Source organism: Camelus dromedarius, chromosome 12 (genome assembly GCF_036321535.1).
Source record: "Camelus dromedarius isolate mCamDro1 chromosome 12, mCamDro1.pat, whole genome shotgun sequence".
Classification (NCBI taxonomy): domain Eukaryota; kingdom Metazoa; phylum Chordata; class Mammalia; order Artiodactyla; family Camelidae; genus Camelus; species Camelus dromedarius.
Window position 1 is genome coordinate 42,753,648 of NC_087447.1, and position 25,891 is coordinate 42,779,538.

At 45.4% G+C, this 25,891-nt stretch overlaps 1 protein-coding gene across 3 annotated transcripts in view; it reads left to right on the top strand.

The window, feature by feature from the left end:
* Positions 1-245: 245 nt before the first annotated feature.
* DENND2B (DENN domain containing 2B) overlaps positions 246-25,891 on the top strand; it is a 104,629-nt gene continuing 78,983 nt past the window's right edge. The window contains exons 1-2 of one of the 3 annotated variants that reach the window (XM_010985931.3): positions 246-410; positions 5,151-5,239. The gene's annotated coding sequence lies outside the window, so the exon portion shown is untranslated. Of the gene's footprint in view, positions 411-5,150; positions 5,240-5,736; positions 5,982-25,891 lie in introns of those variants that run through there. The other 2 variants (XM_010985930.3, XM_031460078.2) reach the window with 2 other exon arrangements.

Consider the following 25,891-nt stretch of genomic DNA (forward strand, 5'->3'; position numbering starts at 1 on the left):
CTGGTGGAGCCCATGAAGAGACTGCTTGATTGGCAGTAGGCAGACTGTCTTCCAGGAGAACTTAGATATTGCCAGTCCTTCTGCTTTGTGAAGGCTGCTTTGTTTCAGATGGACGGCAGAGCTGCAGTCTTCTTCCGGGCACTTCCCAGCCTGTCCTCTAATTTCCCCATCCTGTGTTTGGCGCCTTTCTTCTCTCTCCAGCTGTTCTTAGGCAGGAAGCCTGACTCTCCCATCTTTTCCTCCAGGAAAGGCTGCCTTTTGTTGGTGATGGTCTTCTATCTGATCCCAGACTCCAGATGACTCCAGAGCCTATGGAGCTGCACTGAGAGGGTTAGATTGGAGATTGTGTAGCCCCTGAAACAAGAAGTCTTTGTACTGCTTTGGACTCATTCTGAAAACACAGGGACAAGGTGAGTAGGACAGAACAATAGGACTGGGTGACTGCGAAGGAACAATGCAATAGAACATTGAAGCTAGAAGGGGCCGTTGGAGAACAGTTAGTTCTAACAGCCCAGTAGCCGTCTCATTGTCTGCAGGAGAAAGTGGAGGCCCTGTAGGGGACAGGACTTGCTCAAGATCTCCCCACTACGTAACTGGGACCTGGGCTCCAGTCTGATGACTCTTCTCTACTCCTGGATTTTTAACTTTTCCCTGCTTAACCACATTGCCACTTAGAGGTAGAAAAGGAAAAATTGTAAAGTCCTAAAGAGTTCTTGTGTGAACCTGCCTGCTCACATGGCAGCCAGAGTGCAATGTTGGAAAATGGGCTGGTCACATGGGTAGAACTGGGTATCTTCAGTGGACATGTGGCTAGACCGCAATCTGGTAGACACTGAGAGCTGGCCCCCCTAGAGACATCTGAAGTTATATGGCATCTCTTAGGCAGTCCAGGATCCAACCAGTAATACTGAGGTAACAGCTTTCTTTTCTTGAATTCTGTTCCCAAAGTAAGAAGTGACTTTAAAAGATTTATTCTGCTCCCATGTCTTCAGAATTGGAATTTCAGTTTTTAAAGTGACGAAAAAAAAAAAAACCACTATAATCTCTTGTAGTAACCAAACCTAGAATCCAGTCATCATATAGATACATATATATTTTTTTCTCCTCTTGAATTTGAGTGGACAGACTTACATAGTAAGTAAGACTATGTAAGTACCTACTCAAATTCCCTCATCTTATGGAGGGGACAGCTGTTTATGTTTTTCTTTTTTAAAGACTTTTTAAATGATTCACTTATCCAACACATTAATTAGTTGCCCACTCTGAATGAAATATGAAAGTGGATAGATTTCAAGGGGCTCGTGACTGTGGGGGCAATGGGAGCGCAGATGGTGACAAAATGATATAAACACCGTAATTAAGGCATCTTCAGACTGCTGGGGGCTTGCATAGTCGACAACCAGATTCTGCCAGGAGATCAAGAAATATTTCACAAAGGAGGTGATAACTGAATTGGGCCTTGAAGGCAATATGATTTTGCTAGTTGGGAAGGAGAGGCTAGTTGGGAAGGTAACGGTATGAGCAGTTTGGGGAGGGAGAAGGAAAGGCAGTTTTCAGAGCAGCAGTGGTGTGCTGTGGTTGTGCCTGTAATGGGGCAGTGATGGCAGGAGATGAGGCCAGAAGGGATTTCAAGTGGTGGTGGTGATGTGTATCACGAGAAGGGGGCTGGACTTAGTCACACTCCCTGTTACTTAGTCCCTCATTATTTTTTCCCCAGACACTAGTATTCAGTTTTTGTTTTTTTTTCAGTAATGGAAAAACAATTTTTTTCAAACAACATTTACACCCAACTCCAAATTATAAAACCTAAGATGACTTTTTAAAGCAAAAGTATATTTTCTGTAAGCGCAGTGACTTGCACAGTGGAGGTGAGAGAGCATTTTTGTCCTTGAATGGAGCTGACCCGAGAATCTTTGCATTGTGGGCGTTGGGCCATTCCTGCATCCCGCTTGGTTTGGCAGTGACACTGGTGGTGGAGTGCCTGTGAGTGGGCACTCTGGGATTGGGAGAGGCTGTAAAACTCTGAAGCACATCCCCAGAAGAGTGACCTTAAGAGGAAAGTTCTGGGAAACAAACCACAGGGAGACTTTACAGGAATTTTTGGCTGCGCCCACAGGCAAGGCACATGAGGAAAGGAGATGTAATTATAGTTTGTAAGTCTACGAAAAGATACAATGAGTGACATGAAATAGCTGTTCTAAGTTTGTTCTTCCTGTTGGGCAGGAAGAAACGGGTTTTAATGCATTCATTCAGCAGATTTTCACTAAGCACCGGCAGTGAGCTGGGCCGTATACTAAATGCAGAGAATATGTTGGTTAGCAGAACAGTCAAGGTTCCTGCTCCTCAGGCGCTCACGGGAGAAGACTGACCTTAAGCAAATAATTGGACAAATGCACAATTAAAGGTTAAGGTGAGTGCCAGGGAGGATAAGTCCTCATTTAGAGTGGAGAACCATGGAAGACTTCTCTGAGGAGGTGAGAGGCAAGTTGAGGCAAGACAGGTAAGATTCAGCCAGGCGAAGACGAGGGTGTGGGGGAGTATCCCAGGCAAAGGGGAACAGCCTGGAGAAAATCTGACATTTTGAGGAACTTAAAAGTAGCCCTGGGTAGCCAGCACCCAGAGGGGAGGGCAGGGGACATGCGGAAAGGAGGATGGGGAAGGATCATGCTGGGCCTTACAGGTCCTGGTGAGAATTTGATTTCATCCTAAATGCAGTGGGAAGCCATTGAAGTGTGTTAAGCAGGAAATGACGTGATCTTCTGTAGAAGGGTGATTCAGACAGCCCTGGGAGAGTGGTGTTGTGAGGGCAAGAGTGAAAGCAATTAGGAGGATTTTGTTAAGGGAAGAGACTAGGGTAGCAATGGAGGTGCAGAAAAATGGGCAGGTAAAAGATACATCTTGGAAGTAGAATTATTTGGAATTTGTAAGTGAATTGGCCGTGGGGAGAGAGAGGTAGGGATATGCAAGATTGCAAGGACATCTCCCAGGTTTCTGGCACAAGCCTGCACGCGGGCCTCTCAGCAGATGCTGGACCACATAAGGCAGTAAAAGCCCTATCCTTCAGGAAAGGTCCAGTAGGATTGATCTGGACCCAGCCTTGCAGAGGCAGCAGAAGAATTCAGCTGACCTCTTGCTCTGCCCAGTTCGCACAGCTTATACACAATCTCAGCACTCAAGCAAGGATTCCAGTTCTCCCATGAAGGGGGCTCTTAACTGCGTCCTTACCTGGTTCCGCCCAGGGCAAGGCCCCAAGGAGTCTCTATAACTGCAGTGTGCCGCTAGGGGGAGCATGGCCTGCATTCTGTGTCTGGTCTGGAGGGCTTTTTGAAGTTTATCTTACTTTAGAGACTGACTTAGTACTCAGCCCTGGCCCCTGGCCCCTCTTACGGCTTGGAAGAATGCCTGACATATGGTAAGTGCTCAGTAAACATTAGTTGGTGTTAATGTTGTAACTGTGAATGTTGTCTTATTGTAGAAATGAATGGGCGCCACCTCTTCTTTCTCAGTATGGAGACTGGGCAGGTGGAACGTGCATTTTGGGGATCAGGAGAAGAGCTGGGGGTTGCCTGCTGGGAAGAGGAGCGGGGAGATGGGAGACATTCAGTGATTTGATGGTGTTGCCGTTGCCGGTTCACCCTGTCTTCCCCTGCAGGCAGGAAGGGGCACTAGGGCCTGCGAGGATTCCTGGGCTGGTACTCAGGTCAGATTGCGTATTTCTAGTGGGTGATTGATACGCCCTCTGAAGCTCTGAGTGCTTCACTCAAGCAGCAGTACCCTCACTTACGATTCGTGCCATCCTGTTATTTTCTGTTGGATTTGGTGACGTTCCTCCTACCTTAGCTCCTGACATACATCTACTTTTTAAACTCAAGTCAGTTAAAATCTTGTTTTAAGAAATTTGTGGTATGTTGGAGATGTCAGAAACACAAAGATTGTGCAGGGGATCGCTGAATTAAAGACTCTATCAGGATCTCTCTAGCACTATTTTAGGAACCAGCATTGAAAAATGTCTTGCTTGAGCCTCAGTGTCCTCTGCTTGGGGGCATTCCAGCTGTCCCAGGTTGTTCGTTTGTGGCGAGAAGCAGCTGAGGTGAAGTTCTTATTAGCTCAGTGCCTGGTTTAGTGACAGAGCTTGCACACACATCATCTCTTTTCATGCTCATCCTGGCCCCATTGCTTGCCCAGGGGGTGGGTTTTATAGGTGGAAACTGGGAGGCGAGGTGACTTGCCCAAGGGCACATGGCTGTTATGGATCCAGGCACTGCCACAGTCTTCTGACCCCTGCTCTGCCTGGTGCTCTCACAACTATTCTACTTAATACACAGGAGAGAGTTGAAAGGCTTGGGTACATTTCTAGATTTGTTATTTTCTGTGACCTGGGGCTAGTTATTTGATCTCTTTTAGATTTTTTAACAAATCTATTTATAATAACACCAATTCTAACTTTCAGGTCTGTTGGGTTGAACAGATGAGCCAAGATTTGTGAGAGTATTTTGGGAAAGTGTAAGGTAATTCACAGCTATAGGACAGGTCTTTTTTCTTTTACCTGTGTACCACATTGCATAGACGCTATTGTGGAGTCTTCAGGCTAAAAGAATGGTAGGCCTACATCATCATGACTTGGAAAGAGTCTGTCTTGCCCTGGGAACCCAGCCTTGTATCTCATAACTGGCTGTCAAGAAAGTTGTTAGTTTTTAAGATCAGATGGCAGTGTACTTTAGTGGAAAGTACCAGACTAAGGAGTAGTGAACTGGTGTCTATTGTTCGTTCTTCGACTGCCTAACTAGCTTTATAACTGTGGACTGAACATTTGATCCCCCTGAACCTCAGTTTTCCCATCTATAAAATGGTGATAATAATAGCTATCCAGTATACTTCAAAGGATTTTGAGGATCAAAGAAAATAGTGCATGTAAAAGAATATTACAAAGCAGAAATTTGCATGGGGGGATTAAACTTAGAGGGCCTACTGTGTCCTGGGCACTATGCTAACTCTTGAACAGGACTGATATTATTTCTGGCTGTGACAGCAGCTTAAAAAAGCCTGGGCTCTAGGCTGTATTTGTGTCATGTTTGTTGCTTGGGTTGTGACTCTGGACTTTCCCAGGACTCTTACTGGTCCTGACCTAGTGTCTTCCCTCTCCGTTGCAGGAACATGAGAGACTGCTTTGGCACCAGCACTAATACCATGAGTCCCTGCACTGGTTAAGGCCATCCCCACAACCTGGGCAGGCAGCAAGGTAAGCAGAGAGGCCAGTCTGGGCGAGCTCCTGGGATGTGAATGCGTTTCCGCCTCAACTGCTGCCCGGAAAATCCCAAGTGCACAAACAAGTCAAGGCAGTGCATCTGGGTCCTCCTCCCCGCACTCCAGGACCCAGAGGAAGGGCTTGCTTCCCCTCCAAGTGTTCCAGCAAGCTCCCCCCCCCCACCCCCCGCCCCGGGCCGGGATTCTTCCGAGTTATAAAAAATGAGACACTGGAGGGGAGCAAAACAAGTCCACTCACTGTCTTCTCCCTTCTCCCCTCTGAGCTGTTGAAGCAAGTTCCCAGGAGCAGCCCAGATCCCTTGTTTGCCTGGAAGGGAGGTAGGAGGAGTGGAATGCGTGCAGAGACCCAGCCGATCAAAAGACAGTGCTGTTTCGTGAAAGCCTCCCAGAACTGAGGGAGCAGGGAGACAGAGAGGGAGGGGTTAGGGGAGAGAGAAAGGGAGGGAGGGAGAGCAGGGGAGGGAGGGAGAGATCGGGAGCAAGCGCGCTGGCGAGAGCAGGGTCTCCATGACGACTGGCCAGGCCGGCCAGCCGTGCTCTGCTCATTTGGCTGGAGGGAGCGCCACGAAAGGTCAGAGGAAGGAGCTGTGGGAAGCTCGCAGCAGGTATCCGAGCCGAAGCGAGTGGATTTTGGGGCCCTGGGCTCCCTAACAGACTGTAGTGTGAGCCAGACTCTGCCGAGAATGGAGTGGGCAGGAAAGCACCGGGACTTTCAGGTAAGGTCAGCTCCGGGCTTGGATGGTTTTTCCTCCTTTCCTGGCCATAGTCTTGGGCTGTTTTCTGGGAGGCAGGCGAGTGTCTGTACTCTCTGCCCTGGGTTTGGGGCTCAGCAATGATGTCATGCTCCAACAGTTGGATTCTATTAGCTTAAGGAAGAGGGAAACAGCCAATTTTCTTGACTTTGCAAATCTAGCTGATCGTACTCTTGCTGAACCTGAGGTGTTTAGACTTCACTATAGGAATCATCATCTACTTTCATTTAGCGCAAAGTCTCGAGATATTTTACAGGAAGAGTCTTTTATGTAGGAAAAACGAGTTATCATCACTCCAGCATTATGTTTGTAGTTCTTAAATGAAAACCCTGGTGTCTTTTGAGTGGCTTGGTTTGTTCTAGTGAACACTGTCTGTTTTGTCTCTTGGTGCTGCTGTGTCTGACCTAATGAAAAAAAAAAAAGCTAATTAACTCAGCTGGGAGCCTGTGGTGAGTTCCAGGTCTCTCTGGAGTAGTTATTAGGACAGAGGGACTGTCCTAGGGATATCTGAACCGAGCTCAGTCTCTCTTTCTCTGCTCCAGGTAACTTGGTAAGCAAGCTTTCCTCCCTCATTAATAAAGTCCATCCTAAAAATATATATGGGATGACTTTCCTAAAAAAATACCTGGGGTGGCTTCTTAAGAATTATATGGGGTAGAGGCAGGGAGTATCTGGGGACTGAGGGGCCTGCAAAGAGGTTTCTTACCCAGATGCCTCAGAGTGAGCTGCTGCTAAGAGCCAGGCTGCCTGAAGAGACGTGAGGTACTGTGGTTCTGCCGAATGGATTCCTTAGTTAATATTTTAACCAAATCTTAGGGCACACAGTGTCCATGCCATGTGCCCCTTCTGCTCTGTGTCCTATGTTTTGGTAAAACTTGTTCTGACCTGGAGGACTGGTGTGTGGTGAACTCCGGCCTAGGAGAGGAGACCTTTCCAGAAAGGCACTTTTATAGGTAACAGGGTAGCTAGGTTGTCAGTGATCTTATCAGGTGGATTGAAAGCCGAGGGCACTCCCTACGGTGGAGACCCAACAGGGGATGTGCTTCCGCTTCAGCCATGTTGTATCTTAAACTTTCTCCCGGGCCTCAGGCAACTTGGTGGATGCCTTTGGTTTCTCTGTGGGATGAGCGAACAGCTGCTGTCCTGGCTCTTTGGTTTTTCTTCTTGAACTTTCTGAACAGAATGTCTTTTGTACTCTGGCAAACAATGAGGGGGCCTTCTGATTAACTTCGGGTCAGCTTGCCAATGAAAGCACTGGCCGTGTCCCCAGTCAGGCTCCCTGAATGTGGACATGTGTGCATCACTGCTGTGGCCTGAGGCTCCACAAGGGTGAACTCAGTGGCCCTGGACCTCAGACGGGCCACTTCTAAAGTGATGCCTCCTTTCACTCCACTCCAGGGCTCCTCTGCTTGGTTGAAACCTCTGTTTCACTGGGGAGATGTGGTGTGGCACTGTTGGTTGGGACTCAAGTCGGGGGATGTGAGGAGGAGGCCTCTCTGAGTCTGTGGGTCCTTGGGTGGGCATCGCAAATCCAGGATCCCAGGATGGCCCCAGTTCCCTGCTTGTGTGGATGTGGTTGAGCAGCTCCTCTAATTGTATTGCCCCCACCTGTGTGAAGAGGGCAAGCAGGTTATCTTTCTTTTGGTGTAGCAGCATGAATAATGGGTGTGGGGTTTGGAGACTCAAACTGTGGCCAGGTTCTGCAATTTGCCATAAAGGTGGCCCTGGGAAAGACCCTTAACTTCTACGATCTTCAGATTTATTAGCTGTGAGCTGAAGATGATAATAACTACTTCACGGGACTTTTGGGAGGAGCAAATGAAATAATTTCCACGAAAGTGGTTTTGAACAAGTCAAGTTCTATATAACGTAAGATACACTTGATATATACACTTGAAGGATGGCCCCTCTCTCTTCTGGAAAGTCACTTTGCCTCTCTATTCTGGTTTCCACATTTATAAAGTGCCCTCTTTTTTGCATTTATAAATAAAAGTGAGAAAAATCTTTTAAAACTTCAACATGTTAAAGGAAACAAACTGTTTTCTTTGGGTTGGAAAGTATATAGTAAGATTGATGTTCACTGTAGACTTGGAGCCTCATAAGTGATCCTTCGGAGATGAAGCTTTCCTTAGGTCACCTGACTCGTGTGTTTTGGAGGAGAGGGATTCCAAGGGACCCTTTGCTTTTCCAGTGTCCCACAGCAGTTATGAAGTCATAGACTTTAGTAGCTGGAAGAGGGGCTACTGGTTGCCAGGGCTGGTTCCCTCAGCCTTCTGAGTTCTGCTGGGGAAATTTTTTGAGTGAGCAGAGGTGTTTCTCTGTTTTGGGTCTGGAAGGCAGGGTTCTAACTAGCAGGAAGAGTTATTACTCTGAAAGGTCCTTGGGGGCTGGGCGGCTCTTTCAGGCACCTGTGGCTATAGCTTAGAAGGAAGCAAGCAAGCAAGAAACAAGGAAGTGGGAATTCCAAGGGCAGAGACACTTGATATGCCGTGGGACTATGCCAAGGAACCAAATAGCAGGGCAGTGGAGCCGCTGGGCAAGGGCACCCCAGATCTGTCATGGGGACTCTGTGAGGCTCGTGGCATCCCAGGTGGGAACACAGGGAGGGGCCGGCACCCCACTAGCAGCCCAGCTTTTGTTGTCGGGCAGAGGAACACCTGCCACCGGGCCCTGGCGTGGTGCCTGGGATGAAGCCCCTGAGGAGCCCTTCAGTAGGAAGATTTTTTTTAAACAGAGCCTTTTTCCCCAGGTGAGTCCTGTCACAGCAGTCTCTCCGACCTGAGGGGAAAGCTGTCCACAGCATAGCTTGAGGCTGCAGCTGTTCCCTACTCCTTGTCAGTCCTGCTTCCCAGAGCTGAGTCACCAATTGGATCTCTCCATGTTCCTTAAGGATTAAAAAGTAACATTCCTGTTCTCACTCCCTCTCTCCCCCTCCTCTGCTTCTCTTCCTGCGCACTCTCCCCCTGGACTCCCTCTCTAAAATTAGAACGATCATTTACCCAGGGAAGTTGAGACTGAAATACCTTGTAGGACAGGCCAGGGCCATCCTCACTTCTGCTGGCTCTGCCCCTGTCTCTGGAATAAAGGGCTTAGGTATACGATTTGGAGGGGCACCCCAACCAAGCCCAGGTATCATGGCCACAGTGCTGGCCTGGAATTAAGAGAGTCTGTGCTTCATTCCCCACCTGGTCTGACACTGAGAGCTACTTCCAGGGTGGGATGTCTGCTGGGCACCTGAGGGAGGTGGGAGGGTCTGAGTCCTGGGCCTTCCAGAGAATCTCCCTGAGACTGAGAGACTGAGAATGTCCTCCTGTTGCTTTTCTTAGCTGTTACCTGTCACTGCCCTGGAGACTCCTGATTTCCAGTGTTGGGCCCAAGAGAGTTAGCCGAGCTAGCCACGCAAAGGGAATGTGTGTGAAGCCTGCAGGAGGCCAGGCAGCAGCCCTGCAGGGCTTTGGCTTTTCTCCCTTCTGTGCCGCCACCTTCACTTGGGAGAGCAGGCCGTGGGGAGGGGAGGGAAAGCCTGCTGGCAGATAGTTGAGTTCTTTGAGTTAGAAGAAACATGGAAAGTGGAGAAGGGGCTAGGAGGGCATGAAAGAAAAAATGACCATCTGGCATGGTCTGCAGAGATTTCTCTTTCTGTGGGAAAACTTGCATTAATGAGTGGCTGCTTCTGGGGGTGGGGAGGGAGACTCTGCAGGTCTATTTTATGCTGGGGAGGAGGTGCTATGTGCACCTGTCCCACTAGGAGGTTAGGGTGAAATGCTGGGTACATCTTTCTTAGGGGGACATGCCACGTGATATTGTCTGATAGAAAAAGATTCTAGGGTCTCTGTTTACAGCAGTAGGCCCTAGAAAACGTGCCTGTGTGTGTGTGTGTTGAGGGAAGAGGAGGATGTCATACGAGTCTAGACTGCCTTATTGAAGGATTTCTCCAAAGAACCTTCTCTTATTTTTTTTGGCTCTGGTAATACTGTTGTTGAGGGGCTGCTGAAATGATCACTATACTCTTCTTTCTCATCTAAAAACTGCCTGAATGTTAGATTGCACTGTCTCTATAAAGGGTGAATTAGATGTAATCAGGATACGAAGCCTTTTAACCAAAGCTGACCTATTCCTAAGAGTTTGTCATGAAACTACCTGTTTCTCAAAGATCCTGACTCTTCTTCTGTGTGACTTGTCACTGAAGGTGTTTGCGTATGAGCTGGAGATTGACTAATAGGAAGCATCACAGTGAATGAAGGACTGTTTGAACCTGGGGAAAGTAAGATAAACAGGGTTGGGGGAGATAAGATCTGAAGTAGTAGGAAGACTACTAGAAGGAGACAGGAGAGAGGCCCTGGACAAGGGGACTGGGGAGAAGGTGGTTCTCAGGGACAGCAGGGGTGAAAGAGGGGGTACCTGGGCTGCCCTAGGAGGCCTCCATGTTTTAGCAGGCTGGCCTGTCCCCAGGGTGCTCAAGAAGACAGTGTTGTGGAGGGCCTAACAAGCCTTGGGAGGGCAGGGGTGGGTGGGGGTGGCTGGCACTGGGTTTGAGACCCCTGTTCATTTGCTCTTAGGCTCGGAGGTGTCTCTGGTGCCCATATGTCCTCTTAGTCTGTTTACCCATTAATCAGTGAATACAGAGGATCTGGGCCAGGAGGTGGGGAGGATCTAAAAAAAAGTATGAACATGTAAGTTGTCCCATGTAAGTTGTATTAAATGTTGTATTACAGTTATTTCCTCCCCAGTGTGAGCCTCTATGTGTGTGACTGAGTAGAAACCAAGACCTACTAACGTTTCAGGTTTTGAGGGTAGGGTTAATGGCCATCTCATGCTTTAGGCTGGGAAAAAGAAAGAGGGTCCAACTCTTAGACTCTGATTTGTAGCACTATTTGAATGATGGAAGACAGCCAGCTGACCGACTGGAAATAGGAGGAGGGTGAGGGTTCTAGGCCTGGGCTGAAGCTTCTCTGAGAGTGTCAAACGATGGGGGTGGGGGTGTGTGTGGGGAGGGTGGAATAGGAAAGGGAAATGGGGAAATTGGAAAGAAAAGTATAAAGTCAGCTAGTTTTTAGAACTCTTGAGCTTTGTTCGAGGAACTGGATTTTGGTGTGCTCACTTGTGTCTTGGAACGCAGGCTCCCTTATGGAGTTCTGACAGTTGAGTTTTATAGTTTGCTTTTAAGTGAGTTAACTTGTAATGTGTTTGTTCAACCCTCAGTGACTGTTAGATACTCAGTGAGTGTATGGGGCTGCCTTAGAGCAGCTGTGATGGAACTATTTGCGCATAGTATGAGAGGATCTTGCATGCAGTGTGGAGAAGTAGTTAATAGCTGGACCTCAGGGGTCTTATTATAAGCCTGGATTTAGAACCAACATTACTACTTATTAGCTGTGTGACCTAGGTAATTAATCTCTCTGAGCCTCAGTTTTCTATGAGGCATCTGTAAAATGGATATAATGGTAGTACTTAACTTGTTAGAATTGTGGTGAGGATTGAATGAAATGGTAACACACAGAGCTCTCAGCCTGGTACCTGGCACACAGGAAGTGTTCAGTGCTTTCCATTATTATTATCAACTTAGAGCAGGACTTTGAGGAGAGTAAGGCTGGCAACTCTTAATCAGGTTAGGGTTTCTATGGCCAGAAAGTCAAATCAGATTCTTCTTTTAGAAGGAGTGTATGCTTTGCATTTTATTCATCTTTCTGTCAAGACCCCAGGAGAGTCTCTGAGGCAGTCCTTCCCAGCCCAGCCTCACAGGCTCAGCTTCATCCTCCTGCAGGATCCTTACCCTTCCCAGTCACTGGAGTCTAGAACTGCCTCTTGCCTGCCTCTTTCCTGCAGGCCAGCCCAGCAGGACCCCGGAGGTCCTCCCTTACCCAGCGTGGGAGGCCCTTACCAAGTTGCTCACAGGCCATCCCAGCACGTCTCACCTCCGCTTCCATAAATTTTACCTCTGTGTCCTTCGAGTCCCAGCTTGGAGCACAGGCTTTACGGCCGGCTCTGGTGGCTTGCAGTCTGGCTCTTCCTTTTACTGTCTATGGACCTCTGGAGAGTTAACCTCTGTAAACCTTCGTGTCTTCATCTGTAAATTGGGAGTAATGTTACCCATCTCAAAGATTTGTTGCCAGGATTAGATGAGTTAATTTATATAAAGCACTTAGCTTAGTTTCTGGCACACATATGCTCTCAATAAATGTTTGCTGCTGCTGTTCTTAGAGATCTCTCCCTCCCGTGAACGTCTCTACCTGCACTCAGCAGTGGAAAGGGCCCTGGCCAGGTAGTAAGCAGATCCGAGCTTTAGTCCTGGCTCTCACTTGACTTGCTGGGTGACCTTGGGGAAGTAACTTGGCTTCTCTGGGCTTCAGTTTCCTCTTCTAGGAAGTTGGAGGTTTGGATTGGGTGTTTTCATTGACATGCTCACTTGACTCTTGAGATGTATATCTTGTATTTCCAACTAGATTCCCTGAGGTTCTGTGAAATTAAGTATAATAACTGATAATTTTATTTTCTCAAATTGACTAAGATATATAGTTTATGCTTAAAAAAAATTTGAGTAATTTTTTTTAACCCCATCGGCTGGATTCTAGGAAGCATTTTGACTTGGTTCTCATGACTTGGAGACTGGGAATTTGATCTCAGCTGCATAGGGCCTGGTTGCAACAACCTGCAAAGAGACTGTAGCCCTCAGTAAGCTGTAGCCAGGTCAGTAAGAAAGGAGGTGGCTGGTTTCACTTGGTGCCTCTGGAGAAATTTTGGTCGACAGATGTTTGGGGTACTCATTTGTTCTACTATATAGACTTAGACCAGCTCTGTGAATAAACACTGCCATCACTGCTTCCTTCTCTCAGTGAAAAAGCTGGCAGTGTTGTCCAACTGACCCTCCCTCCTTTTGAGCTTGCAGTGAGCCAGTTGTGCTCAAAGACAGGCCTGGGTGTTAGGGTAAGAGCCATCCAACGGAAGAGTGACGTTTAGAGCCTGGGCTCTGGGGGTCAGGCCGTCGGGGTTCGCATTCTGGCTCTGCCACTTCTCAGCTCTGTAGCCGTGGGTAAGTGATTTAGCCTTCCATGCTCCGGTTCCTCTTCTGTAAAGTGGAGGTGGTGGTAGTACTGTTTCCGAGGGTTGGAGTGAGGCGTAAATGTCAGGTGCTGAGAATAGTACCTCGTATCTGGTGCTTATGCAGTGTGAACAATTATTGTTATATTTATGATTCCCTTGTAAGCCAAGCGGAGTGTGTTTCTGAGTGGCTAGTCTGTCTGGCTTGTTCTGCTGAGAAATGTCAGGCACTGTCCCCTTCCTCCGTGTCTTGGACAGATATCTAGTATCAGTAGGGCAGTCACAGTGTCCCCTGTCAGTACATGGATCATAGCTCTGTACCTTCTTGTGTAAGGAACTATGTAAACCAGAGGGGATTCTAGGCTGAAAAGACCCTCTCTGATGAGTGATGAGTGCCATGTGGCCGAGCCCTGTGTGCGAGAGCGAGATGGGAAGCGGGCTGAGGGAGCGCGTGCACGCAGGAGCAGAGGAGCTAGGTCGCGAAGAGCAGCCAGTATCTGCATCGGGCAGATGGTTGTGGCTCAGATAGCGCGCTGTGTAAGAAGCTCCTGGCACTTTGTCTTCCAAGAGACATGCTGCCTCCCCAGCCCCAGGTGAGACTTGCCTCAGCAGTGAACACGGAGGCCAGTCTCAGGAGCGGTGGGTTGGGATGAGGAGGTTCTAACTTGTTCCTCACGAGAACGAGTAGCACAAGTAGCTTGGTGCATCTTATCTACAAGTGTAATTATAAAGAGATTTCCTTTTCAACTGCAAGAAGCAGGAACATTTGCTGCCAAATTTAGCAGTGTGTTTTAAGTCCCTCAAATCTCCTTTGAGTGCTACCCAAGCTCTCAGCTTTGCTGTTATCTCTTGTTGAAATAGAGCCTGGGAAGGTCATATCAACAGTGCCAATTTATGGGCCTGCTGAACCCAGGCAGGCCTCAGGCGGAATGGGGAGTTCCTGGGAGTAGGTGCGTCACAGATTTTCCCTTTGAGTGAGGCTGTTTATAATTTAAGGTTCCTCTTGCTTTAGAAGACCAGACTCTGCAGATTACGGTCAAACGTTTTCTTTCTTCTGCGGTTTTACTTCTGTAGGCTCCCCCAGGCAGGAGCCCAGACCCCACAGCAGCTCCCTGTACAGTCAGGAGAAGCTCTTGGTGGCACTTTCAGCTACTAAACTATGCCTGACACTCCTTTCTGGAGATGGGTTTCCTTGGCACAGAGTTATACCAGGCTCCCCCACCTCGCTTAGTGTATTCGCCACTTTTGACCTACCCTGTGTTCTGAAGGAGTAATTAAAAGAGGTGAAGACCACAGGATGTGGAAACCACACATGGGGCTCTATCCTCATTTGTAGAGGTGGTTAGACCCATATGTGCATATACTTTTGTCACTTGGCAAATGGGTGCAAGTAGGGAAAGGAAATTAAAGAACCTGACTGACCCTGACAACTATAAAGAAGTGTGGTATTTGAATTCAAAAGGAGAATACCTGGGATAGCTAAGGTGAACTTGGCAATGGCTGTGACCTTGGTTTGCAGCCTGAGACCTACTAACTCAGAGGCTGTGTTCAGAGAACTGGGACTTGGAATCTAGAAAGAGAGCACTGAAGTTTCTTATTTTCTTTGCCTCCCTCTAGCCCCCTGATTTACTCACCCGTTTGGTTTCAGACATAAATGGAAATGCCAGATACACTGCTGTTTTTGAAATGGAATGGGCAGCGCTGTCCTCTCTGGGTCCCAGCCTCTCTGGGTTTGAGTCATCACTGCTGCTCAGAATTGGGTTACTGCTCAACTGTGCTGGGAGAGCCAGCTGTGAGGACACTGATGGGAAGGAGGGCAGTGGGTTTTATTAACTCTGAGTAAGTGCCCAAAGGGAAGTGGCAGGGATCAAGTTAAAAAGAAAACAATGAAGAGCAACTGGAAAATTTTGTTATATTTAAATCTCATTAAAGGGAAATAGAAAAGCTTTTTTTACCCCCCCCCCCTTTTCCCATTTCAAAATCCACAACTGTTTGGTAAACCCAGGTAGGTTTCAAAAGCAATGCCATCCAGATTTCTTTATACCTGAAAAGTACCCAAGGTCGATGTCTACATAGCTTTGCTGGAAGAACTTGAGCCCTGGGAAGCTATAGTAACTGGAGGAGAAAACCATGGAGTTATGTGTATTTTACCACAATAAGAAAAGTTGGAGGGGGAAGGGTGTAGCTCAAGTGGTAGACCACATGCTTAGCATGCAGGAGGTCCTGGGTTCAATCCTCAGTACCTCCTCTAAAAAAATAAATAAATAAACCTAATTACCTCCCCCCCCAAAGAAAAAAAGAAAAGAAAAGTTAGTGAGGAAATAAGGAAAGCTGTGGAGACTGCAGCATTTGGGCGCCATCCCAGCCCCTGACAGCAGTCAGTGTCAGTTGGGGAGCTGGGATGATTTTATCTGTTTGTGTTCCCCCAGGGGTTTATTTCTCTTCAGCCTTTTCTCTTTTTAATGTACAGTCTTTCTCTGAGACCCCATCTTCTGCTGCCACCAATTAGCCTGGAGAAAGAGGCAGCAGGGTTGGGGTTAGAGGGGTGTCCAACTTTGCCTCTCTTGTTTAGAAACAATTTTTATTTATGTGTTCATTCAGTACACCTTGATTGAGTATCCATTTCTGTTCTAGGCACCATTCTCTGTGCTGGGGATGGAGAGGTACCTAAGACAGCAAAGTTCTTGTGTCACGGAGCTTCAAGGGTAGCGGGGAGCAGTCAGTAAACAAGCAAACAAATCAGTGAATGAGTTAAAGATAGTGATGTGCGCTATGAGGGAAATGACGGTGAAGTAAAAGAGAGAGAAACAGGAACTTGATAGCTATTTTCAAAAGAGAAGTTAGTGAAGACCTCTCTGAGAAGATGACATTTGAGCTGTAAGGTCAAGGATGAGAAGAAGCTGTGGATGTGCAGATTTGGGGAAAGCACATTCCTGGAAGAGGGAACAGCAAGGGAAAGCCCATGAGGTAGGGAAGAGCTTGGCATGTTGAAAGAACAGAAAGAAAGTCATCATTCCTAGCATATAGGGAGCCAGTGGTTGTAGGGGTATGAAATGGTGGGGCTAGTTCAGGTAGAGCCGTTTGCCATGGTAAGGACTTTGGAAAACCAGTGTGAAGGATATGTATTCTAGGTCTGTGGCATGACGAGAGGTAAGGTGGTACAATTTGAGAGGGATGGTTGGCTGAGAAAGACACTGAATTTGATTAAGAAGAATCCTGAAAAAGAATAAAGGGAAATAGAAAGGATCTGCAGTGCGAAGAGGCACGTAGCTAATTAGCAAAAGAAAGCTGGATAAATACAGTTTAGTTCTGCACAGTTCTTGGCATCAAGCAATATGTGTTTTTAAAAATTCCTGTTGATTTTAGATTTGTGGTACATAATTAATAGAATGCCAGCTCTATTCCAGGCGTTGTGTTGTACTGGGTGTTTCCAGTTGCATCATTTTAGCAAATTCTCACAACAATCTGTGTAAATGTGTTGATGTTCTGATGTCTACAGGTGAGGAACTCAGAGCAGCCAACTTACTTAAAATCCAAATCTAAGTGTGTATGATTCCGGAGGATGTGCTCTTCCTCGGTCCCTCCTCTGGTTGATGTGCCTCCTCATTACCTAGTTAATGAGCATTTTTTTCCCTGAATTGTTATGTGGTGTTTACCATCATGTTCTCTTGTCTATCCATTGGAAGCTAGGATAGCTTTTGGATGTTTGTGGAGTTGAATTAGTTTTTTTCGTCTTTTTCTGAAAGGTACCTGGTTAAATATTGAGAATACCAATCCATAGCAAAAACTGAGGAGAACAGGATGTGTGGCAAGACTTGGAAACAGATATTCTGAATCACCTCTCCTTTTCTGGGTAGGAGGAGTGATGGTCTTACTCATCAATACTCGACAAGAGGTTAATTAGACGTCTTATATTACGATTTCCTCCTATTTTGTAGTAAGAAGATGGAGTTTGTTTTTGGTAGTTTGTTAGTAAACTACCACTTGTAAGTAAACTGATTTTCTAGTTTACAGGTTTCTTTTAGAGTCTCCAAGTTTATTGGAAATGTTTGAGGAAAGAAATTTATCAGGCCACAACTTTCACTTGCTGGAAATTGAACATTGACTACTTTCTATTGGTGGATACTTCTTTTTTGAGGGACCGCTCCGGTTTGGATTCTTTAAATCAAGGGTCAGGATTCTTCTGAAAGAGCAGTGTATGGGGTGTTTATAAACCTTCAGTCCTCAGCGTTCATGAGACCTGTGTTCAGCCTAGTCAGCAGGCTGGACGGACTAGTTTGTGAAGGGCAGAGCAAGATGCGTTGCATTTCAGATTTAACATAGATTCCTGACACACAGAGGAATTTTTTTGTAAGTAATGGGATTCAGCTTTCCTGTCTCCCCTGTCCCTGTTTTAGTAACTCCTTGTCTCTGAAGGAAAAAGATCTGTAGTTAGGAAGCACTCTTTTTGAGGGTGCTTTTATCTCCAGCAGCAGTTCACTGAGCCCGCGGTCACCTACCATGAGCAGAGACACCCAGATGAGCTGGGGGATGAGGCCGGAAAGACTGGTTGAGGTCAGTGTTTGAAGTGTTTGACCCCTCTAGGAATTGTGCAATTGTTGTTCGTCTGAAAGCAGGAATGGAACATGATTGGATTTAGTCAGTAAAAAAGAAACCTGTAAGACCATGTGGAAGACAGAGTTGGAGGAAGAAACGTGTCTGTCTTACCGAGTATAACCAGAGAAGTAATATTCCAGTCCCTCAAAATTCATTTAAAGCAGACTATAAGGGAAGTCGAGGGGTGGGGAGGGAGGGCTGAACTCGAGTCCTGAGCTCTCTAGGGCCGTAGAGCAGTGGGTTTCAGACTTGAGCCTGCCCCAAACTCACCAGGAAAGCTTGTTTTCCAGTCCACTAGGTCTGAAGTGGGGCCTGAGAGTTTGCGTTTTTTACGAGTTTCTAAGTTGCTTGCTGCTGCTGATTGGGAACCATGGCTTAACAGGCTCAATAGCTGAGATTCACGTAAGGGTGTGAGGGCCAGATGTTAACTGGTGTGCCTTCCTTCATTAACTTAGAACTTCATGTCCGCACTTCGGAATCTCTTGGGGGGCTTACCCCGTAACATCAGCAAAGCCTGGTCCAGGTTCGTGCCCTCAGGCCTAGGGCTCTTCTCACAGTATCCCTGCTACTTCCACTGGAGGTTTCCAGCTGTGTGCTTGTCTCCAAACAGCTTTTGACTGGTTTTTGGAAGATGCCCATCCCTGGCACCTGATTCTGTTAGGATAGGTGACCTTTGTGCCAGGATAAGCTCTCCCTGGCCCTTCAGCACAGCCTTCTGGTTGGCAGGACTGTTTCAGGGGCTGCAGGCAGGCTCAGCTTCAAGCGGGTTCCGTTGATTAGCCAAATTTACACAGGACATGCCTGGGAGATTATCTCTTTACCCCAGGAGTTGAATTTCAAGGGCAAAGTCCACAGTTGGCAACTGATATGCCGAGAACACCTGGAAGGGAGGATTTCACTTGGCTTTCACTTAGCCAGGCCTCAGTGCCCCTTCCCACAGAGGTCAAGTTTTCTACTTGTCTTGCGCCCAAACAGGTAACTGTGGGGTGGTTCTCCCAGAGCAGCATGGCTCCAGGCCCTGCCCCTTGCCATCTACTTCAGGACCTGTGGCTTCAGGTGAGACACTAGACTTAGTCAGTACAAGCTGCCCTCTCTTCCGTGGAGTTCTCATTTCTTGAATCCTTGTCTGTGCTTGCTTCTGCCCTTGAGGGTGGATCTTCATTTCTCCTGCATGACCAGTTACTCTTAGATTTTTCCTAAGGCTCTCCTTTTCTTAGCTTCCCTTGTTAGTTCAGCACAGTCATAGAATTCTGTCTCAGTAGGGGAAGGGATATTAAAGGTTACCTGGTTTACTTCTGCTCAACCTTTTTCATATCCCTACACACACAGAAAATGATGATTTTTGTAAGGCAAACTGGGATAAAAGGAGGAGGCTGCTGGTGGCACTGAACCCTGGTGCTGTCCCAGGACTTGAAGGAGTTAGTGTCTGCACCCATTCTTGGGTGTAGCTGTAACCCATTCTTGGCATACTGATTGAGAGCTCTGATCTAATCCTAGGTGCATTAAGAGTTGAGAGGTGAGAAAACTGAGCATTCAAAGGTGTCAGAGTTCGGACTGGGAATCAGATCTTTTCATAGCACAAGAACTGAGATGTGTTACAATTTCAGATTAGCAAGCATGCACGAAACTGTCTCAGGCTAATTTTTGTTTAAGCTTTTTTTTGATAACAAAAGCAATACATTGTTCTAAAAACTCTTACAAAATGGAAACGTACATAAGTCAGACTATGAACGTATCCTATAAACACATACCTCAGAAATGTAATCATTGTTAATAGTTGGGTAACAATGAATTTTTTTTCTACATTTGTATATACATTTATTTTTTTACAAAAAATGATTATACTCTAATTAAAAACTGGAAAATAGAACGTGTTGGTGACATTGTGGAGAAATTTAGAACCCTTATATATTGCTGGTGGGGATGTAAATAGTGCAGTTGTCATGGAATTGAATTCTTTTGGTTTCTCAAAAAGCTAAAACTTACCATATGACCCAGCAATTCCACTCCTAGGTATAAACCCAAAAGAATGGAAAACAGGGACTCAGGTCCTTTATGCCAGTGTTCATAACAGCATAATTCACTGTAGCCAAAAGATGGAAATAACCCAAGTGTTCAGTCACAGATGAATGAATAAACAAAATGTGGTGTGTACATACAATGGAATATTATTCAGCCATAAAAGGGGTGAAATTCTTACACAACATGGATGAAACTTGAAAACATGCTAAGTGAAATAAATCAGACATAAAAGGACAAATATTTTATGATTCCACTTACATGAAATATCTATAATAGGCAAAATTCATAGAGACAGAAAGTCGGATTAGAGGTTACCAGGAGCTTGGGGAGAGGGGAGAACTGGGACCTATTGCTTAATGGTCACAGTGTGTCTGTTTGGGATCGTGAGTTTTGAAAATAGTGGTGACGGTTGCACAACATTGTGAGTGTAATTAATCCACTGAATTTTAAACTTAAAAGTGGTTAAAGTGGCAAATTTTATATATATTTCAACATAGTAAAAAATGCTTGAAATTTTCTCACTTGGTAATTTACCTAGGCTATTGTTCATGTCAGTACGTTTTAGCAGCAGTGCTCTGTTTCTTGAGGTAGATGTATCATAATTTATTTAACCAAGCCTCTAGTGAAGGACATTTGAGTTCTTTCCAGTTTTTCCTATTATAATCAGTGCTTCAATAAATAACAGCAGACAGCTGTCTTTGCCCAATTGCTCTAGAACTTGTATTACCTTAGGCAAAATTCCTGGAAGGGCAGATTTGCTAATCAAAGGTTATGCTCATTTAAAATGTTAATAAATATTGCCAAATTGCTTTCCAAAGAGATTTCATCAATTTAGTTCTCACCAACAGTATATTATGGTGCCTGTTTCCACCACGCCTTTGCCAACATGGGTGTTATAGAGTGTTTTAGTCTTTGCCAATCTGATAGGTGAAAGAGGATTTCTTATTGTTGCTTTATTTAGAACTTAATTATTAGTGAAATTGAATACCTTTTATGTTCACTGGCAGTTGTGCTTATTCATATGTGAACTTTCTGTTCAAATACTTTGTTCACTTTTCCATTTGGTCGTTATTTTTCCCTGTGGATGTGTAAGAGCTTTTACGTACATACTACAGTAGAGCTCTTTGCCGTAGGGGTTGCTGGTTTTTGTTTCCCTTGGCTTGTTTGATTTTAATTTTTGACTTTGTGCTAATTATTTGCCTTTCACATGTTTTAAATTTTTATGTAGGTAAATGTATGATATTTTCCTTCATAACTTTCCCCCCTTCATGACTTTTGAGTTGAATTTTGTCATGCTTTGAAAATTTTTCTTCACTCATTAGAATTATAAAAATAATTCATTCATGTTTTTCCTAGTGTTTTTATCGTTCCAGTTTTTACAATTAAACTATAATTAAGTTTGTAGTAAGAAGTGAAGTAGGAATTAAATTTTATTGATAAAAAACCTAAAATAACCTTTTTTTCCGAATTACGTCTGCTTTTTATATAAAATTTGTAAACTTCTGTTCACTTAGTGTTTTTAGTGAATAAGGCTACCTATATTCAAATTTTTATAATATTTCTTATTTAATATTTTACATAACCATTAAAAACATATTCTGTAACATTATAGAGGAACATTTCTGATTCATTTGAGCAAAAAAAAAAAAAAAAAAATCTGTAGTGAGAGATCAAGAGATTGTGCCCAGGTCATAGGAGTCCCAGTCCTGCTTTTTGTTTGTTTTCTATTATCCTTACACAATACAGCCAGATTCTTTTTCTTAATGTTTTGGAATAATTGCCTCACTCTCATTCTGAAAACCTGACAGTGAGTCCTGTCTGCAGTTGTGCTTGACACCCTAGACCTAGATGTGCGACCTGACAGCCTCTCTCCTAAGTTACCTGGTGTGATGGGCTCAGCCTGGCCCAGGTGGGCGCAGGCAGGCAGTTACCTGTTAAAGAAGCACAGTTGGTGCTGAGGGGACTCAGGGTCCAAGGCTGAAGGGCTGTTGAGACCTAGGAAGGGTGTGACTCTGTGGGAGGGGACCAGCAGGGTTCTTCCTCCTTAGGAGACTGATTAAGGACGAATTCCCAAGTGAGAGATGGAAGAGGAGTAATGGTTATGAGGACTCACCTGGGTCCCAGATGCTCAGCTGTAGGTCACTCCTAATTGTATCTTAAAAGTCAGGTTTTAGCAATCTAAGGGTCATGAACCCAGAAAAGAAAGCCTTCGTCAAGGGTCAGAGTAAGTAAAATCCTAGAATGGGAAGTTAGGGTGGGAGACCCAGGAGAGAACAGCACTGAGCCGGCACCACCTCTGCTCTCGTCCGCCAAGGCGGAGGTGGGATTGTTTTTAGTGGAAGTAGACTAACAAGGAAGCAGAAGGAGAAACGACTTCAGATCCACAAACATTCATTGGGCCCCTGTAGGCCCAGCTGCACGCAGACATACAGTCCCGACCCCGAGGGAACTTATTAGCTCACTAAGCAAGGCATATGCAAGGTCAGCGCACTGTGGTGTGATTTATGCCACCATGCGAGTGGCACTGGGAGGAAAGGCTGAACTCAGTCACTGGTGGGAAGACGGGGAGAAGGATACGGGCAGGGTTTCACAAAGGGAATAGTGCTGGTTCATATTTTGAACTATGAATATATATATATATATATATTCAAATTTGTACCTTTTGGCCACTATGAATAGTTATTTTCTAAATGAACACAGCAAGGAGGAGGATTCCAGGTAGAGGAATTAGCATGTGCAAAGGCAGGTAAGAGTGAAGCAGTCTGTGCAAAGTTATATGCACATAACTACCAATTAATTATTATTTTCTGCTGCACATAGTAGGGCAGAGTGAGCAGTGTCCAGATGGGACTGTAGAGACAGGTCTCGGAATAGCATGGAAAGACTGGATCTACCATTGTTCTGTATACCACATCACCCCAAAACATTGTGAATGTTTAAACAATAATTTTGTTATTATCTCTCGTGGTTTTGGGGGATCTTGCTTGGGGTCTTCTCACATAATGTTTTTCAAAAGGTGGCTGGGGCTGCACTCATTAGAAGACCCACTCACTTCCATGTGTGGTGCCTGAGCGGGGAAAGCTCAAGCAACAGGGACTTTTCAGCTCTACTCCCTGTGGTCCTACTCCCCTTTCCCATCATTACTCCCTGTGGTCCCTCCAGCATGGTGGCTCAGGACTGGAAGCCTGCCCCTAGACAGGGCAGAGGTTGCCTGGCCTCTATCAACCTAGCCTTGGAAGTTAAGCACCTTCACGTAGGCCACATTCTGTTCCTGAGGTAGTTACAGGGGCCCTTCTGGTTCTAGGAGAGAAATACCAAACAATTGGCAAGGTTGTTTTGAAATCACCACAATCATACAGATTGATTTGAATTTTATGCTGTAGGGCAGTTTTCCCCAGGCTTAATTCATTGCTTACCGTCTTCACAGTGTTACCGTGGCCTCTCTGAACTATTATTTGCATGTTTGTCAGCATACTTTTGAACTTAAATGTATTTTAAAAGGAAAAGTTATCTTACTTTCTTAAAGTGGAAAATCATTATTACTTGTCATACACAGAAGATAAGTTTTAAAGTAAATACAATGAAAACAAAAAATAATTGTTGAAAAAGTTTTGTCAGATACTGCTGCCTCTGCACCTCTCCTCTGCACAATTATCAAAGTGGAAACTTTCTTAATCTAGTGAGAAGGTTTGAAAGATTTACAAAGTGAATGACTTGATCACCTTGTGACTTAACGCCCTTTAATACTGTGTAATACAGTGTTGAGTTCCTGCCACGCAATTCCTTACCACATTTTAGGAAGCGCTGCTGTGGGCAGTGGAGCTGCTGAAAGAATTTGAGCACAGGAGTGATACGGTTACATCTGTAATTTAGCAAGATCACTTGGCTGAATTGTAGAAAGTAGTTTTGGAGAAAGTAAAACTAGGAGCAAGGAGATGGATTTTAGGAGATTATTGTAGTAAGTCAAGCAACCAGTAATAAAATCTGGGTCAGAGAGTGGCAGGGGAACGGAGGAGGTGAATGTAAGACCTCAAGGAGGTAGAATTTAGAGCACTTGGTGATAGATTGAACTAGAGTAAGAAGGAGAATGAAAAGTCAGGGATGACTTGTAGAGACTTGGGTGACATTGTGGAAAAAATACAGGAGGGGACAGTGTTTTAGTAGGGGTAGAGTAGGAAATGATGAGTTCAGTTTTAGACATTCCTTTTTCTTAAATTTTTAACATCAATTTTCTTGCCACTTTATTTGTCTGATTGTTTCTTTGAGGAATTACTTGGGTTCTTCCTCTTTCCCCTGTATTTTCTGTGAACTGTAAATCAGATATAGAGGCTTGATTAAACTTAGGTTAAGCATTTTAGGGGGGAAAAAACTATAAATGATGCAGCAGATCAGAGGCACATAATGTCTGGTTTTCTCACTGTAACTGATGCTAAATTTGGTTACTGCTTAAGGTAAGGGCAGCCAAATTTCTCCATTGTAAAATTATAGCTTTCACTTTGTAACTAGCAGATAATCTGTGGGCGACCTTTGGCACTACTCCCCATCAATCTTCAACTTAAGTGGTTTTCCTTTTTGAACTTGCTGTTATGTAAAATGTCAAACTACACAAAAAGTAGAGAAAACAGAAGATGAACACCCATATATCCATCATCAGCTTCAATTGTTGTCAACATTTGGGACTAGTTTGTTATTTTCTCTGTCCTTGTCCACTGCCCCTCCTTCTTCTTCAGTGGATTTTTGCAAGTGTATTCCAGCATCATACCATTTCATGCATAACTACTTCAGAATGTATCTCTAAAAGACCTTGCAGATATGTTTAAATGTGTTGATTTCTGACCAGCAGTTTTCAGTTGTCCTCATGAAGGAACAGAGAATCCGGATGATTAAATTGATCCAGAGTTAGACTCCACAAGTAGGTCCAGTTGGTCCTTCGTATCTGTGACTTCTACATCCACAGATTCAACCAACCACGGATGGAAAATATTAGGAAAAAAATTCCAGAAAGTTCCAAAAAGCAAGACTTGAATTTGTTGCACACAGACAGCTGTTTACATTAGCATTTACATTGTATTTATAACTATTTACGTATTTGCATAGTACTAGGTATTACAAGTTATCTAGAAATGGCTTAAAGTATATGGGAGTCTAGGCAGAGATCATATGTAAATACTGCACCATTTTATATAGGGTACTAGAGTATCCATGGATTTGTGGTATCTGTGGTGGCAGAGGGGAATGGTGTCCTGGAACCAGCTCCCCTCAGATACCAAGAGGCAGCTGTACAGTGAGAAGAGAGGGGCCAGGGATTTGTGGATGTGATGGGTAATGGGTTCTTGCGTGGAAAGACAGAAAGGTGGGCTGATGTAAATTAGGGAAAAGGAGGAGGGCTCAAGGAAAGAGAGACCCGACCAAGGTCAAAGAGCATCTGTTGAATAGTAAAAAAATCAAGTGGTAGGCAGGAAGGGCAATTGTGGTCAGGGAGTAGGATTTTGGAGGACAGGATTGAGATGTGTTATTTCAGGCAATGACAAGTTCCAAGAACTGTCCATAGGTATGAGTGGTAAAGTATAGTTGAAGTCAGGGAGTCAGTTGTGCGACAGGGGTTTTGAGTGGAGTCATGCACGTAGGTATTGAAGTTGCCAGGGTAGAGAGAGAGCCGTCAGGGAGAGCCTGGTGTGTGTCAGGGGTGGTGTATACACCTGTGACGAGTGGGAGGCTCTGGGATAGTTGCTTCATGGCAGAGCAGTGGCTCTCTGGAAGAGGCTGGAAGCACAGTCACTGGTGGTGGCAGAAGGCAAGGTGAACAAAACGCAAACATTTTAAACAGTTCTTAAGCTTGTTGTGCTCCAGTAGACTTTGCTGTCCACTGGGTGGGGTGGGAGGAAACTAATGGGGTAGGGGTTTAATAATGAACGAAAAGAATTGTGGTATGTGGGTGGGGGTGAAGCCGGAATGCTCCAGAGGAGACATGCTTGATCACGTGAGTAGTGCTGGTGTTGGGGGGACTGTCAGTGAGTCCCTGCTCACTGTTTTATCCCTAAGGGATCCCTTTGGGTAGTAGCCCCCGGTGCCTTTTGGTCGAGTCTTATTTTGTTAGCCAATCTTTGTGAAGATTTGTGTTGCATTCTTTGCATGTTGCTTATGGACTTTGGGTGGGAGCAGGTAGGGAGTGTGTCTGTCCCTGGGTGAAGCCCTGGTCCAGAGAACTGCTGGCATTT